Below are 15080 nucleotides of genomic sequence, written 5' to 3'. Positions count from 1 at the left end.
AAATAATTTTAAAATATAACCCAGAACTAAAACAGGTGACAAATAATGAATGACATGAATAAAAATATTAAAAAGCGCATCCTGCTCTAAGTGAGGAATGGTTGTGAAATCGTTGTATTATCACTGAAATGTAACTCTCACTTCAAACGTAATCATAGTGTTAGTTCACCAATCCCTTCTTAACTTACAAAAGGACTCTGATGGAAAAATAAAATTCAATTACTATATTGGCAGTACTTAACAAAAAGAATGAAGGGACTAACACACCCAAACCACAAAAACAGATGTAGTATGTGTAACATTATTTGATTTCCTTACTTTTACTGAGCACTGCAATAAAATTGTTAAACCAGCACTAACAAAGCCTATACACAGACAGTGGATGTAAGTGAGCTCTAACTCCCTTTACCGTGGATGGTCCCTGAGAGTTTTTTCATGCTCGAGTTAATTCCCAACTCAGAATAGATGCTCACAAACAGGTGGACAAAGGTGTCACAACTCCTTAAGAATGAGGAGTTCTTAAGCTTAGGATTGGCTTGTGACAGAGAACTCCTTCAAAGTGTTGAAAAAGATGGTCCATCGTTCACATTCTTTTTTTCTTTTTCTTGTTCACATTCTTAAGGAGCCCCAAAACAGGATACAAAAGTGACCCACATATAAATGCAAAGCTCAACTGTCAGTTACTGTTAAAAACTAAAAGTCTTCCTCAGGAAAAACTATTACCTCTAAAGCATATGCAAAACATAAAGACCTCCAGGTGAGAAATTGTCTAACACATTCTGAGCTAACAAACCCTTTGTTCAAATGAATGTCACTTGGAAGCCCAAGATTTCTAACAACTAAAAAGACTGAAGTAGGTGGTTAAGGGAAGGCTGGTTCTTTCCTATCCCCTGTATTTACCCCAATCTCACTGAAGGAAAGAGTCCTAAAAATAGTTCATAGTCGTTGCCTACCTTTCTTAACAGGTTAGCAAAAAATATTTTAAAAGCTCCACTATCTCAAAAAGGTTTATGTTCCACATTTCTGCCTCAAAGCACTAAAGTGTTTTGCTAGTTTTCCAAGAGGCATTTAAAGTTACTTCATGTTAAACCAAAAATCTAGGACATATACAGCATGTCCTACAGAACCAGAATGATACAAGTGCATATGTGTTGTGGGTAAGCAGTTTATATATCAGATCTGCCAAGTTAATCCACCTCAATTTTAAATCCCACAGGGAATTTCCAGACACCTCACCATTAAGGATACCCTCAAACCCAGGTAATGCCAAAGTTCAGTCAATCCTCCAGTCCTGAGTGTTCATTTCCAAAAGACACTGCACCCTTTTTTATGGCTTATAAATCGGAAATGAGACTGATTTACTGGCTCCAACACATTAGGACACATTATGTGGTCAGCTGCTAGACACTGAACTGTTTACATTGAACTTCAGAAATATCTACTCTGTGTAAATCTTGGATTTCCAAATAGAGCAAATTCATTTTTCATAAAACCTATGAAGTTTATTTTTTATCAACAGACACTAGGAAGTATTCTCTACTTATAAGCCTTCAAGCCATGTTCACAACCAAACACCTTACCCATGTATGGTGAAAGCAAGCTCAGCTTCTTTCACGCTAATATAATTGCTGTAATCACAATACTACTTTTGTAAGTAATTTCCTCTTAGATACTGTAGCTGGGGAGAAAAAAAAACGTTTAACATTCCTTATTTACGCCTTCATATTGGTGCTTTCTGATAACACATTTTTTTTTTTTTTAAATGAAGAGCTGCCAAAGAAACAAAAGGCTTCAAAGAACTGCACACTGCTTCCTGGAGCCTTCCATGAGGCCGCTGAGTCCTCATGTTCACTGAGAGCGTAGCTCCAAGAGTAGTGGCTGCAGCAGCTGGGCACTTGCCTTGTTACACACCTGCTACAAAGGCTTCTATAGTTGATTGTACTTCAGAAGAAACTGATACATCTCTCAAATAATCACAAGATAATTCTGGCAGCAACAGCCCACTTGACACCAAGCTGGATGAATATGAGTCTTGGATTTCTGAAGTGAAGACCTCCCTGGAAGTAGAACAGGGAGAGCTGAAAGGTTGAGAGTACTGTTTCAGATACATGTAAGCAGGAAACCCAACCTTAATATATCAACCACTTTTCTAAAAGGACGTTTACTCATTAAAGAATGAGAACTTGAGATATTTTGAAATTATAACCACTACTGTAAAGACTAAAAGCATTTTTTTGTTGTTTTTTAATATATAATTTGAGGACTTAAAACTCAGCTCGCAGCTTTAACAATAGATATAATGCTGTCGAAGTCACCTCTGCATTCTAATTCTGAGAGACATGTTACTTACCACATAGAATGCCTTTGGGCAAAAGAACATTAGAAGAGGAGTCTCAAAGAGGACTTTGGCATTATAGATGCCAGGCCTGGAGAAGGTTCGAACTACCAGAAACAGTGACAGGAAGCTACCTAATGGAGATGGTACAAACCTCCAACAAATTGTGAGGACCGTTAAGACCACGTGGATTTTTGCCATACTGGACTGAAAGTAAATGATAGATGACCATAATAACCTATACTGGGTACTTGGAGCCTGCTTCAACCAACAGTAAGTGGAAAGCCGGTAACAGCAATTAACATCCTTAAAAAGTTACTTTTCAGGTGATGAGGTTAAAAAAAAAAGAAAGAAAAAAACAAAACAAAACCCTGACTAACCCTAGAGGAAGATTATTAAAGGTTACTGCTGAAGAATTATTTTAAAAGAGCAAGAATAGGAGACACATTAAGGGGGGGGGGACCCAAAAGAAATGAGCCCAACAGGTTAAGTTTCAAGTGCCTAAGTAAAAGCTGACCCATGACATATCTCAATATTCTAAAAATACAACTTAATGAGAAAACAAAAACATAGGATTTTAATACCCATATACTTCTACAAGTGGAATTGAAAGATTAAGCTCCCTTTAAAAAATGTGTCTTCACTATTTGATGTGAAGGCTAATTTTTTCTTCAATAAGTGTGTGTACCTCACACAAGTAAAAATATTTAAATCCATCTTGGTAATTAAGATGTGCCTGGGTGGCTCAGTGGGTTAAGCCGCTGCCTTCGGCTCAGGTCATGATCTCAGGGTCCTGGGATCGAGTCCCGCATCGGGCTCTCTGCTCAGCAGGGAACCTGCTTCCTCCTCTCTCTCTCTGCCTGCCTCTCTGCCTACTTGTGATCTCTCTCTGTCAAATAAATAAATAAATCTTTAAAAAAAAAAAAAAGATGCAGTATCATTAAAGAAACCTACTGTAATACAACATGAACAGGAAACATATAGCTGTATTAATCTTAAGCTTTCTGAGCTTTATTGATGTAGTATAGGGAATAACTCTTTAAACAAATGCATTTAATTACTATTTTGATTACCTTATAGGGCAGATCTTACTGTCACTTCTCCAAGATTATATATAAAACTCATGTGCAATGTAATGACTACAGCAAATACAAGGTTAAGAAATAGAATACCTTATAAGCCTATACATCTTTCCCAGGTTGCAGTGGTTGCATGTCCCCTAAGCATGTTCATGCTTTTCTAATCATCATTTCCTTGTGCTTTAATAATTTTATTGTTATATATGCCCCTAAACCTTGGCTTTACTGGTTCTGAACTAAAAATAGCATCTGTTATTTTTCTACCACAACTGACTTCTTTTGTTCAGCTTTATAGGGCAGACAGATATGACCAGAGTCCATCAATTTTCGCTGCTGTGTAGTATTTTGTGTAGATATACCATTTATTTACCTCATCTGGGTCTATGGGTTATTTCCCACATTACTTATTATTTATGACATAATTTCTATTTTTTTATGTACCTAAGAGACAATGCTATTCAAACTATGGCCTTGAAACCAGCTGATCCAGAAGTTAAGAATCAAGCAGTACACAACTTTACACTGTGGTACAAGAGACTAGCTTGCTGAGTGGCAGCTTAGGTAGCACTGGTCTAGGGCTACATAAAACTGCTAGGTTTTTAGTGAAAAAACGTTCTTCAACTCTTGCTCATTTTTCCTTTTTTAGGTCTTTTTTGTGCTTTTTACTTGTGGGAGCTCTTCATGAATTTAGGATAGCAAATACCTCATTTGGAGAATTATTTAGGGATTTTTTTTTTTTAACAGTGTCCATGTTGAACATACTAAGACCCCTTCCTACTTTTTGGTCATGCCCAACAGAACACCATGTTGACCAGCTGACCATGTTGAACCTAAATAAGAAGATACAACACTTATTTAGGAGCTCTTTATAAACTGGCATCAGAGGATCCTTGCAGCAAAAAGCAAGAAATAGATGAAAAGAAGAGGCATGTATTCAACACAAACCTAATAATGTCTGCATAAGCAAATAAATCATAGTAGGGAATTCTCTCCTAACAGCATGGTAAAGAATTCAACAAATTCGGAAAAAAAAAAAAAATCAGCTAAAATATAAAACTGAAAAGCCATTACAAGTTAAAGTTTTTTTTATTAAATATAAGAGAACATCTATTTCTTATGATTCTTACTAATTTATGTTTTAAGATTACAGGTATTCATGTTCACAGTAACACTACCTTAGAGAAACACTGTCCAAGAATTTTCTGTGGTAACTGAAATTTTATCATTACCCAAAACAACAGCATTAGCCACATATAGCTCCCAAGCACTCACAATGTGGCTCATGCAACTGAGAACTGAATTTTAAATTTTATTTAGTTTTAACTTTTAAAATTTAAATAACCACCTGGCTAGTGGCTATTGTACTAAACAGAGCAGTGCTAGAGGATGCTATTTTCATAAGAAATTTTAAACTTCTAAGGATCAGGTCCACACACATCACAGATTAAAACCACCCCACCTCCAAATAACTTTGTTCAAGGTAACAAAGATCAATTCACAAGTTTACAAAGTTAAACTGTAGGGGCACAAAAAGTAACAAACTCCACAGCAAGTTCAGAAGAGAGATTTAAAATGTGTTTATGTAAGATAATGAAGAAAAGGCAAAAAGTTCAGAGAGGAGCATTTGAAAATAATTTGTTATTTTATTATTTACTCAATAATTTAAAATAATTTGTTATTTATTATTTGGGTCCTTCTTCAAGTCAAGTAGTTACAGGCATTTAAGACCTTATGGTGGCTGAGTATGGCCCAGACAGGCTGAACATCAGTCTAATCCTTGTAGCTCAGTATGCTACACAAATATTTTCTATTCATGCCATAACGTTCCTCACATTACTCAGTGGAATAGAGGAAAGGAAGGCTAAATCTTTGCTTCAGTTAGCTTGTGACAAACTGCTTAAGCGTGCAAGGATGACCCTGGAATGGAGGTGAAGGACAAAAAAATACTGGTTTCCTAAGCACCTCCCCTGCCTCCTTAGGGTTCTCTGAACAATGGCCAGCACAAAATAGCCTATTTACCTAGATTTTATAGTTTACAAGGTACAAATGCCTTATTCACTCCTAACTGGAATTGTCTCAAAATTTCAGGGGGAGAGGGGAAGTCTCAAAAACACTGAAATAAGGGATTCCTGGGTGGCTCAGTTGGTTGGACGACTGCCTTCGGCTCAGGTCATGATCCCGGAGTCCCAGGATCGAGTCCCGCATTGGGCTCCCAGCTCCATGGGGAGTCTGCTTCTCCCTCTAACCTTCTCCTCGTTCATGCTCTCTCTCATTGTCTCTCTCTCTCAAATAAATAAATAAAATCTTAAAAAAAAATACTGAAATAAGACTATGTAAAGGGAGCATAATGGAACACAAAAATTGGTAGCCATTATTAATCCTCCTGGCTCAACTGTCTTTTGTAATAAATGCAAGAACCATTTATCCCCTTTAAAAACTGATCTATACTGATCAGTATAGAGGGCCAGTCTTTTTGGCCCTCACAGAAAAGATCCAAAATTTGCCTAAAGAAAAAAAGCCACATTCCCCAAACACTGTTTTATTCATTAACATATCTTCACATTGTGCTTATACAGAATACTTTCCTGCTAATTTACACCAGCAGTGAGGAACCATCAAGTACTATCTTATGTATGCCAGGGGATACACATACTTTAAAAATTGCGTATTTTAAGGATAGCAGTTTTATTCAGATTTTTGCTTTGTTTTGTTTTGTCAAAGAGCACCAACAACCATTAATGAATGTTCTGTTGAATTTGTTTGCATCACAGAATCTGTAAATTACCCAAACTAAATGTTCTCCATAGTAAATAAAAAACCCAACTTTACTGACAACAGCAAAACATGAGAAAACAATACTAGTAAATTCATACAGAACATTTTTCCCTTAGTTAAAATAATTCCAATCTGGTTACAGTAGATCTTATTAAGGCATATGTAAATATCACCAATCAGGAGATAAAAAAGGAGTATTTAAAATGCTGAGGATTCTCATGAAGTTTCTATTTGAACATGGTCAACTACTGAAAACCATGTAAAATATTTTTGACAAATTTTAAGAGCCCATTTAAAGCACTCAATTAACTGAAACCTATTTCTAGATTTAGATACAACTTTTTAAAAGTATGTGGTAATGATTAATTCAATCTGACTTCATTACCAGGTCTGCTAATAAAAGTAGTTGGTTAAAAGAGAATTTAATTTTCTGGTATGCCTGGATGGCTCAGTCAGTTAAGCGGCTGCCTTCAGCTCAAGTCATGATCCTAGAGTTCTGGGATCAAATCTTGCATTGGGCTTCTCCCTCTGCCTGCTCTGCCTGCTGTTCCTCCTGCTTGTGTGCATGCACGCACTCTCTCTGTTAAATAAATAAACTCTTTAAAAAAGAGAATTTAGTTTTCTGGAAAGGACTATTTAAAATTTTTACATTAGACTATTTTATTAATTATAAAACAGTGACAGCTAAAATAACTTGAGAATCACCCCACAGGAAAAAAAAAAAAACACCAGCATAAAGCCCTAAAGAACTTTTTAAAGGCATTAAACCTAACTTTGAAGGGAAATTCTAGAGCTTAGACCATTTGTATAGAACTAGTGGAGTATTACACTGTTCAAAGAGTTCACATAGCTATATGCTTTGCAATGCCAAGTTATTCTCCACAAAAGCCCATTTGTTAAGCCCTTTTAATGACTTCTGGTTTTCCAAACAGTACTATTGCTCCCCAGGATTTTAATGTCTAATAGCTTCTATCTAAGGGCATTTCTGGAATGTTGAACTTTCTCTCGCCATTTCTACTAATTCTAGTCAAGAACCTTTGGAGTCACATTTTTTCTGAATTTAAAATTTCTCAGATTTTAGAATGGTATTATAGTATGCATGTATACACACACACACACACACACACACATTCTCCAAGAGGCCAAGCTAACAACCTCTAATCACAGTATTTCTACAACAAAATTTAGGAATATCAGCAATAAATGGAATAAGATAAAAACAGCACCAGCTCAGCTCAAGGTTTTGTTCCCAAAGCAGTTTAGGTTGCTTCTAGAAGGCTCTAAAAAAAATTTTCAAGTAGCTTTTAGACTTCAGAATTAGATACATGAAGAATTATGGACCTGTAACTTTATAGCAAAGCTTCTAGTACAGTTTTGTTCAATAGTATACATTGTACCTGGACATAATCAGTTACTCTGGCTGCCAGAAACTGCAGAATAAATATCTTTAGTATATTCTACCTGTGTTGATCCACCCCCAAAAGGAGTCAACTATGGACTTTCCCAATACTACATTAATTATTTTAAATTAAAACTACTTTCCTAGATTTGGCAGAATCATTTATTAACCTTGTATCAGTTCACAGAAACAAGCTTAAGAGGAAACATCGTTAAAAATATTAATACATTATATTTACATTAAAGAGAATTCAATTAAATGCCTGCCTATTAGATGCCAACTAGACCCCACCCCAGAAAAGTTAAATCTCCAAGCCAATAAGGGTGAAATATTAGATATTCTGGAAATAGAACAGATGACTAACAACAATTAAGAGATAACTGACTTGGTACTGAGATGGCAATAACAGCGCTTCTCTCTACCATGCATGCAAGCCACCTGGTTAACACACAGCTTGAGTCTGGTTTGGGTAGGGTGGAGATTCTGCATTTGTTACAGATGATACTATAATCTCAAAACCCACATTACATTAACAAGGGGTGCTTAATACACTCAAAAATGAAAAATCATTGTTATCAGTTTAGGGCTAAAGGAACTGTTCTAGTTATAGCTATAATTTAAAAAATAAGCAGTTTGCTCAAAATCACATAGCTAGGAGAAAGCCAGTATGAGAAATCCTCCAGTCAGGTTTCTGTCAGTAGAACTTTCAAGAAATCCTACTATTTAAACTGTTTATTTCCCCTTCTCTTTAGCTTTGCAAATGTGTTGAGAAGGTCTAATTTAACTTAGAACATTTTTATTTGATAGAATCTATTTAACATCAAACTATAGAAACACTAAATTGATACCCACCAGTCAGGTTTCTGTCAGTAGAACTTTCAAGAAATCCTACTATTTAAACTGTTTATTTCCCCTTCTCTTTAGCTTTGCAAATGTGTTGAGAAGGTCTAATTTAACTTAGAACATTTTTATTTGATAGAATCTATTTAACATCAAACTATAGAAACACTAAATTGATACCCTAAAGCTTACTGAAAACTTCAACTATTTCCTCCAAGTCTCCGGACAACCTAGAAACAAACCTTAAAACCTAAATGTCAATAGTAAGAAACCTATAATAAATTTAAAAAACTCTACAAATCTAGCAGCACAAATTAAAAGAACATTTTTCTGTAGTATTATATTTTGCACGAAGTTTTAAGTAGAGTCCAAATTTATCCAAGAAAATCTGTTCAGAAAGTGACATGCTGGGAGACATACATTTATCATCTCTCAGTAAGTCCTCTAAAAACAACCAATTTTTCCCCACAAGCTGAGTATTACATAAAGTCATTTTATAAAACAATTATAAACTCAGGTAATCACATTATACCTGGCAAGATGCTCAAACTAATAAAACAAGATTCACCTCTGATATCCCATGCTGTGGGGGCACATAGCTTCAGTGAGTGGTATGAAGAACAGAATCTTTTGCTCTATTTAAATATCTCTTTTTCAATTACGCCCAAATACTTAAAAATTTACCAAGTTAACAGTTGAATGATAGAACAAACCACTGCCTACACCTTAAATTAAAAACAAACAAGAATACAAAATCTCTCCAACTTCTATTAAAACCTGGATTTCCTAAAACTTGGGCTTGTGGTATGTACTTAAGTATAGTAATACTTGTTACGTACTCAAAATAAATTAAGTGATCCAATCACTGGTAAACAATGCATACAAAATTGAATCAGTACACCCTGTAATTGTCAAGCCTTTATTTTTAGAAGATTTAAAAAAGATCTTTAAAAGTTACTTCACTTTAAGTGATAAGTACACTTTCAAGTTTTGAAAAAAACTGAGCAACAAGAACTCTCCTTTACTTCAATCTTACAAGACCCCTAGAGCTTAGATGTGAAAATACTTACATGGACAAGTTAGGAGATGGAACCCCCCTATCATCAGCTAGGTTCCCAAGGTGGCTCAGCGTTGAAGTCGAACTGCTCTCTATACAGCACTTCTCCTAGGCCCTCTGGGTAGTTGTATACTTGGTCAGAAAGTTCGCCCTAAAGAATGAAATAGAAGCAGTAGTAAATAGTCCTAATTAAAAAAGAAAAAAGGTTGTGCTTCAGCAGATTAAATTGACTTAAAAATTAACTGTAGGAATAAGTATGTTTTAGAAGAGCATTTCACTAATCACATTGCACAAATGATGTTTTCAAAGGGTTTACCAAAGCACTTTTCCCTATAGTAAAAATTTCCAGACTCCTATAGTACAAAATTCACAAAGCCAGATGTCATGATCCACTTACCAACTTGGTATATCTACCTACTCAAGTTTACAGCCTTCATCTAATTTCATTGTCACTTTTATTTATCCTCTAAAAACCCAAATTTCTAAGTGGCCTAAAATTGAAAATTTCCAAGTACCCTTATTAACCTGATGTACAATGTTCTGGCATGATCTATAATTTGGATCTACTCAGAACATTTCTTACTCTCCAAATTCCAAATTTTTTTAAAGTATAAAATCTTACTACATACCAAAAAGATCTGTGACTTAGCTGGATACATCATGTATGTGAAATAACACTTGATAGCTGCTTTGTACATAAGACAACTAACTAGAAGTAGACACCTCTCTTCCTTATACCTTAACCTACCTAGACTTAAGTCTACAATCACTAGAACATACGAATGTTTAAAGTGCTTAGTATGTTACAAAATGTTAAGTTTTAGCAATGGTTATTACCTACTACAGTTTCCTTAGTTGGACTTTCTCACCTCTAAACTGCTATAGTCTGTACTTCTAATCATAATCAGGTGGTTGCTACTTTAAAGCAATATATCCTGACAACATTTGCTAGAAAGGCTGATAAGGAGGAAACCAGAAAATGAAACTAGAAATTAGCATGTTAAGGATCAGAGAAATTTCAGAAGTACTCTAGACATCTCTAAAACATCTCAAAAAAAATAAATATTTTAAAAATAAAGCATCTCTCATCTCCACCAGGATAGTTGCATCCTGTGGTTCTTTCAGCCTACTTAGAGAATCTGCTCACACACACAGATGAGTCAAGAACCCATACCAACATGTAACAGGGGTTACAACCTTACATTAGATTCCAAATAATATATTCCCGACAAAACAAAGATTTTTGATTCTTCGCACACCAAGATAATTTTAGAAATAAATTAAAAGCTGACCCATGCTGGAGACAGAGACAGAGTTTATTCTCAAGTATCCTAAGGAATAGGGTAAGTATCCTGGGTGAGACACTCATCTCCATCCCTCCCCCAAGCATCCACACAGCAATTTTGCTTAATGCAACCCAAGAGCAGTGATGTATGATGTTAAGGATATTAAACTTCAGACATTCAAAAATGTTCTTCAGCATGATCTCTAAAACATTCCCATCTAACAAAAAGATACTAAGGAAATGAAGGCCCCCAAATGTGAAAGGCACATTTTAGTAAAATAAAAGGGGTACACAGGGTAAGAGGGCTATCTACATAGAGAATAAATAGAATATTTGTACAATTAAACCAAAGAGAAATTAAATGAAAATGTGGAGAAAAGGAGGTATAGGAAAAAAATAATTATTCTCATTTAGAATGGAACGTGTAATCAGCAATCTAGTTCTTTAACTGAAGAAAATGTCTCTTATTACTTCTGGATAAGCAAGCACATGGAGAACTAGTCTTGATAGTCAGCAGTAGGTTACTAACCCCCTCCAACACATACAAAATCCAAAACCCTCCCAACACCTTTATAATAATTATCCCAAAGCCTAGTGGCCCCAAATTATCAGTATTTCTCTGAATGACAAATAGCAGTTGCCTTTACCAATGTCTTTTAAAGTTGCCACTTGGTATTCTTTCCAAACCCCCCAAACCCCAATCTAATTATGAGAAAAATATTGGACAAGCCAAAGAGGGGGGCATTCTACTGGGTATCTGGCCAATACTTCTCTAGGCTGTCAAGGACAGGACAAACAAGGTTAAGAAACAGTCATACAGATCAGAACTGGGGAAGACATGACAACTGAACATAATGTGGTACCATGGATTATCCTGAAACAGAAAAAGGACATTAAAAACTGATGAAATTCAAATAAAATTTGCAGTTTAATTAACAGGAATTCATCAAAGTCTCCTTTAGTTTTCACAGATGTACCACAGTAAGATGCTAATTAATAATGTGAACTCGGTGAGAGAAGTACACAGCTCTGTACTACCTGTGCAACTTTTCTAGAAATCTAAAATTATTCCAAAACAGTTTATTTTATAAGATCAGGCAAAGTATTCATATAATGGACTACCACTGAGAAATAAAAGTAACAACCTACTGATTTATGTACCATGGATGAATATAAAAAACCTGCTGAGGGGCGCCTGAGTGGCTCAGTGGATTAAAGTCTCTGCCTTCGGCTCAGGTCATGATCTCAGGGTCCTGGGATTGAGCCCCATATCAGGCTCTCTCCTCAACAGAGAGCCTACTTCCCCTCTCTCTGCCTGCCTCTCTGCTTACTTGTGATCTCTGTCTGTCAATAAATAAAATCTTTAAAAAAACCCCTGCTGTGTTAAAGCCTTTTACACAAAATAATGCTTAACAATTTAATTCCATTTACATGGAAGTTCTAGAGCAGACAAAACCAATCTACGGTTAAAAAAAAAAAAAATCAGAATCCTGGTTGCCTCTGGAAAGGACGGTGTGCAGCATTTGAAGGCACAAAAGTTTCTGGGGTGAGGGCAAAGTTCGATTATATTGACAGGTTTGGATCACACAACTCTATTTTTTTGGGTCAAAACTCATAAAATGATAAACTTAAATCTGTGCATTTTACGGTTTTTTTTTTTTTAATTAAACTACGATATGTGCTTATGAACTGAAGTTAGAGGGGTGGCGTATTGTTATCTCCAACTCTGAAATACACGGAAAAATGAGATGAGTTGATGAAAAAGACAGCAGGATGGCAAATAAAATGCTGTTAAATGCGTCTAGGAGAAAGTACAATTCTTTTGCCTTCTCTCTATGTTCGAAAGAAAACGTATAAATTAAACCTGAGTAGCAAAAAAGAAGACACTGATTACTTGATTACTGCACCTACTATCTCATATTTAATCATTAGGAGCCTATCTTTCCTACTAAATGTAAACTCCTCAGGGCTTCTTTGTCTTCCACGACCAGCACCTACACTCTCACATTTGTAAAAGGAATGAAAGATTAGGGTCTGCCCGACAATCACTGGCTGTATTTCTGCCAGGTTCGTTCCATCAACTCCTCCCCATCACAGAGCACTTCTCTCTGTCCCTTAAAGAGTCCTCAGGTTCCCACCCAATCTGGGGGCTTAAAGGTGGAAACACCACGGAACAGAAAACATCTTAGCAGATCCAAGGTGCCACTAAGAAACCCAGATAATCTGAACATCATGGGTGTAAACTGTGTAACCGACCTCAGGTTTCCGAGCCAGCAGTGTAGCCCAAGAAACATACACGCTCAAGAAATATTTTGGGCCAGAATTAAAACACGTCACCATCATTCCGGCTGGCAGTCAAAATAGTACTTGATAAGCCACCCAAGCCTACCGTTCTCCTTCTCACTGCCGGGGAATCGTGGCGCGGACGGGAAAACGAAGCCATGGTGACTAATCCTCAGGCTCCAAGAGGTGACTAAGGTGAGTGAAGGCGACTTGGCCCAATCAGGAGCGCCGCAGGGGGCGGAGCAGCAGCCGCGAGGCTTCCAGAAGGGGCCAAAGGCCTCTCCCCCGCTACCTGACACCGGGGCTTCCCTGCCTCCGGGCCCCGGAGTGGCGTCAACTTTCCTCCACCAGAGGGGGGCCGCACTCCCCGCACCCCTAAGAACCCGTCCTCCTCCGGCAGCTGTCATAGGAGGCCGCCGCCAGGCCCGCCCCACTCCATTCATAAGGCCCCAGCCGTAGCAGCCCTTCGCGCCGCCTGCGGGGATACCGGAGGCGACCGCGCGACCGGGCTCCCGGCCGGGGTTGCGAGACCAGGGCCCCTCAGGACTGCGGCCCGGCCCCCTCCCCGGAAACAGCAATGCACCACGGGAGAGGGGTGGGGGCCGCACGCCGCCGGGAGACGACGCCGACCCCCGGCGGAGACCCCCGCGAGCGCCCCCACACGCACACGCCCCCTCGCTTTAACCGCGGCGGCCCCAGCTCGGTCGGGCGGCAGGCGGCCGCCTGAGGGCCCCGAAGCGCGCCCGCCACCCCAGCCCGCCGCGCCGCCGCCGCGGAGGGACCGACCGCCGCCACACACACCGCCGTCCGCCATGTTCGAGGCAGCCGGCCGCGGGGCGCTGCGGGGCCGCCGGCCGGGCGGCGGGGCCCAGCCGGCAGGTACCCGGCAGCTCCCCGAGGCCGCCCCCGCGCCCCTCAGGTCGGTACTCACGTGAGATAACGGCCCAAAGAGTCGGGTAAAGCGTCTTCTCTTTTTCGGCGGAATTTTTAAAGAGGGATGTGGTTACCTTGAGCAGAAATACCCAAGGCGGCCTGGGCCATAGGCTGCGGGGACGACGTGGGGGAAAAAGCGCGGCACCGACACCAGCTGTGCAGCAGTGGCGGCGGCGGCCGAAGGGAGAAATAGAACAACGCGGGTAAAAGAAGAATGGCGAGGACTGGGTGGGGAGAGAATTCGGCCTCGTCACACTGCAGAGCCGAAGAACGAGAAAGGATGAGAAGAGGCAGAGAAGGAGAGAAAAAAAAAGGAAACACCGCAGCCGAGCTAAAAGCCGGAGTGTGGGAAGGCGGCGCCGGCGACGCCAGTATTTATAGTAAGGGGGCGGGGTCTGATGACGTCACAGCCGGCCGGGCGGCCGCGCGAGCTGGGCGGAGCCGGACTGCGGCCCGGGGCAAAGGGAGGGAGCGGAAGAGAAAGGCGTGAGACCGGGACCGGGCTTGGTGGGGGCGAAAGGGGGCGGGGCAGGACGGGCGACCCCGGGTGCAGGTGCCGACCGCCTGGTGGCTTCCCGCCCTTTCGCGGGCCGCGGTTCCTTTGCCCGCGGAGCTCCTGGCGCGCGGATGGGGGCGGTCGAGGGAAAAGAACGCGCCTGGGTCGGAGCGCAGCGTCGCCCCGCGCCTCCACCCCTTAGGCGCCTAGGCTCACGCTTGTCGCTGGCCCCCCGCGCACTGGGAGTTGGGCCCGGTTCTCTGGCGACCATGACGCGGGGGGTTGTCCCGGGCCACGGGCGGCGGCACGCGTGCACTGCCTGAAGAGGCTGTAAGGGAGGCCTGTGAAGGCCTTCGCCGGAACTCCCCCCTCGAAAGCACTACGCTATTTGAGGGTTCCCCAAGCTCTGCCTGGGCACTGCCCTCCCAGGGTGAGGTTTCAGCACCGCTCTCCTTAATGGCTGGGGTGATGGGCCCAGTGCTGGTGAGGTTACAGAGCCTTGTGCTCGCTTGAAAATGTCCCCAGTGCTTGTATGTTACAATATGGTGCTGTAGTTTTTTTTTAAGGAGTGTGGCCTCTGTGTCCTATTTAAAGGGTT

The 15080-nt window shown here is 40.0% G+C and overlaps 1 protein-coding gene across 5 annotated transcripts in view; it reads right to left on the bottom strand.

Annotated features, from left to right (window-relative positions):
• The window catches only part of AZIN1 (antizyme inhibitor 1), a 31084-nt gene extending 16738 nt beyond the window's left edge, over window positions 1-14346 (bottom strand). For 2 of the 5 annotated variants that reach the window (XM_059165876.1, XM_059165880.1), the window contains exons 1-2: window positions 13985-14346; window positions 9499-9636 (exon numbers count right to left, since the gene is read on the bottom strand). The gene's annotated coding sequence lies outside the window, so the exon portion shown is untranslated. Of the gene's footprint in view, window positions 1-1899; window positions 2079-9498; window positions 9637-13984 lie in introns of all 5 variants that reach the window. The other 3 variants (XM_059165878.1, XM_059165879.1, XM_059165877.1) reach the window with 3 other exon arrangements.
• Window positions 14347-15080: the final 734 nt, after the last annotated feature.

The sequence above is a fragment of the Mustela lutreola genome, chromosome 3 (assembly GCF_030435805.1).
Source record: "Mustela lutreola isolate mMusLut2 chromosome 3, mMusLut2.pri, whole genome shotgun sequence".
Lineage (NCBI taxonomy): Eukaryota > Metazoa > Chordata > Mammalia > Carnivora > Mustelidae > Mustela > Mustela lutreola.
Note: the sequence above shows the minus strand (reverse complement) of the source record. Positions and strands in the feature narration are given on the sequence as shown.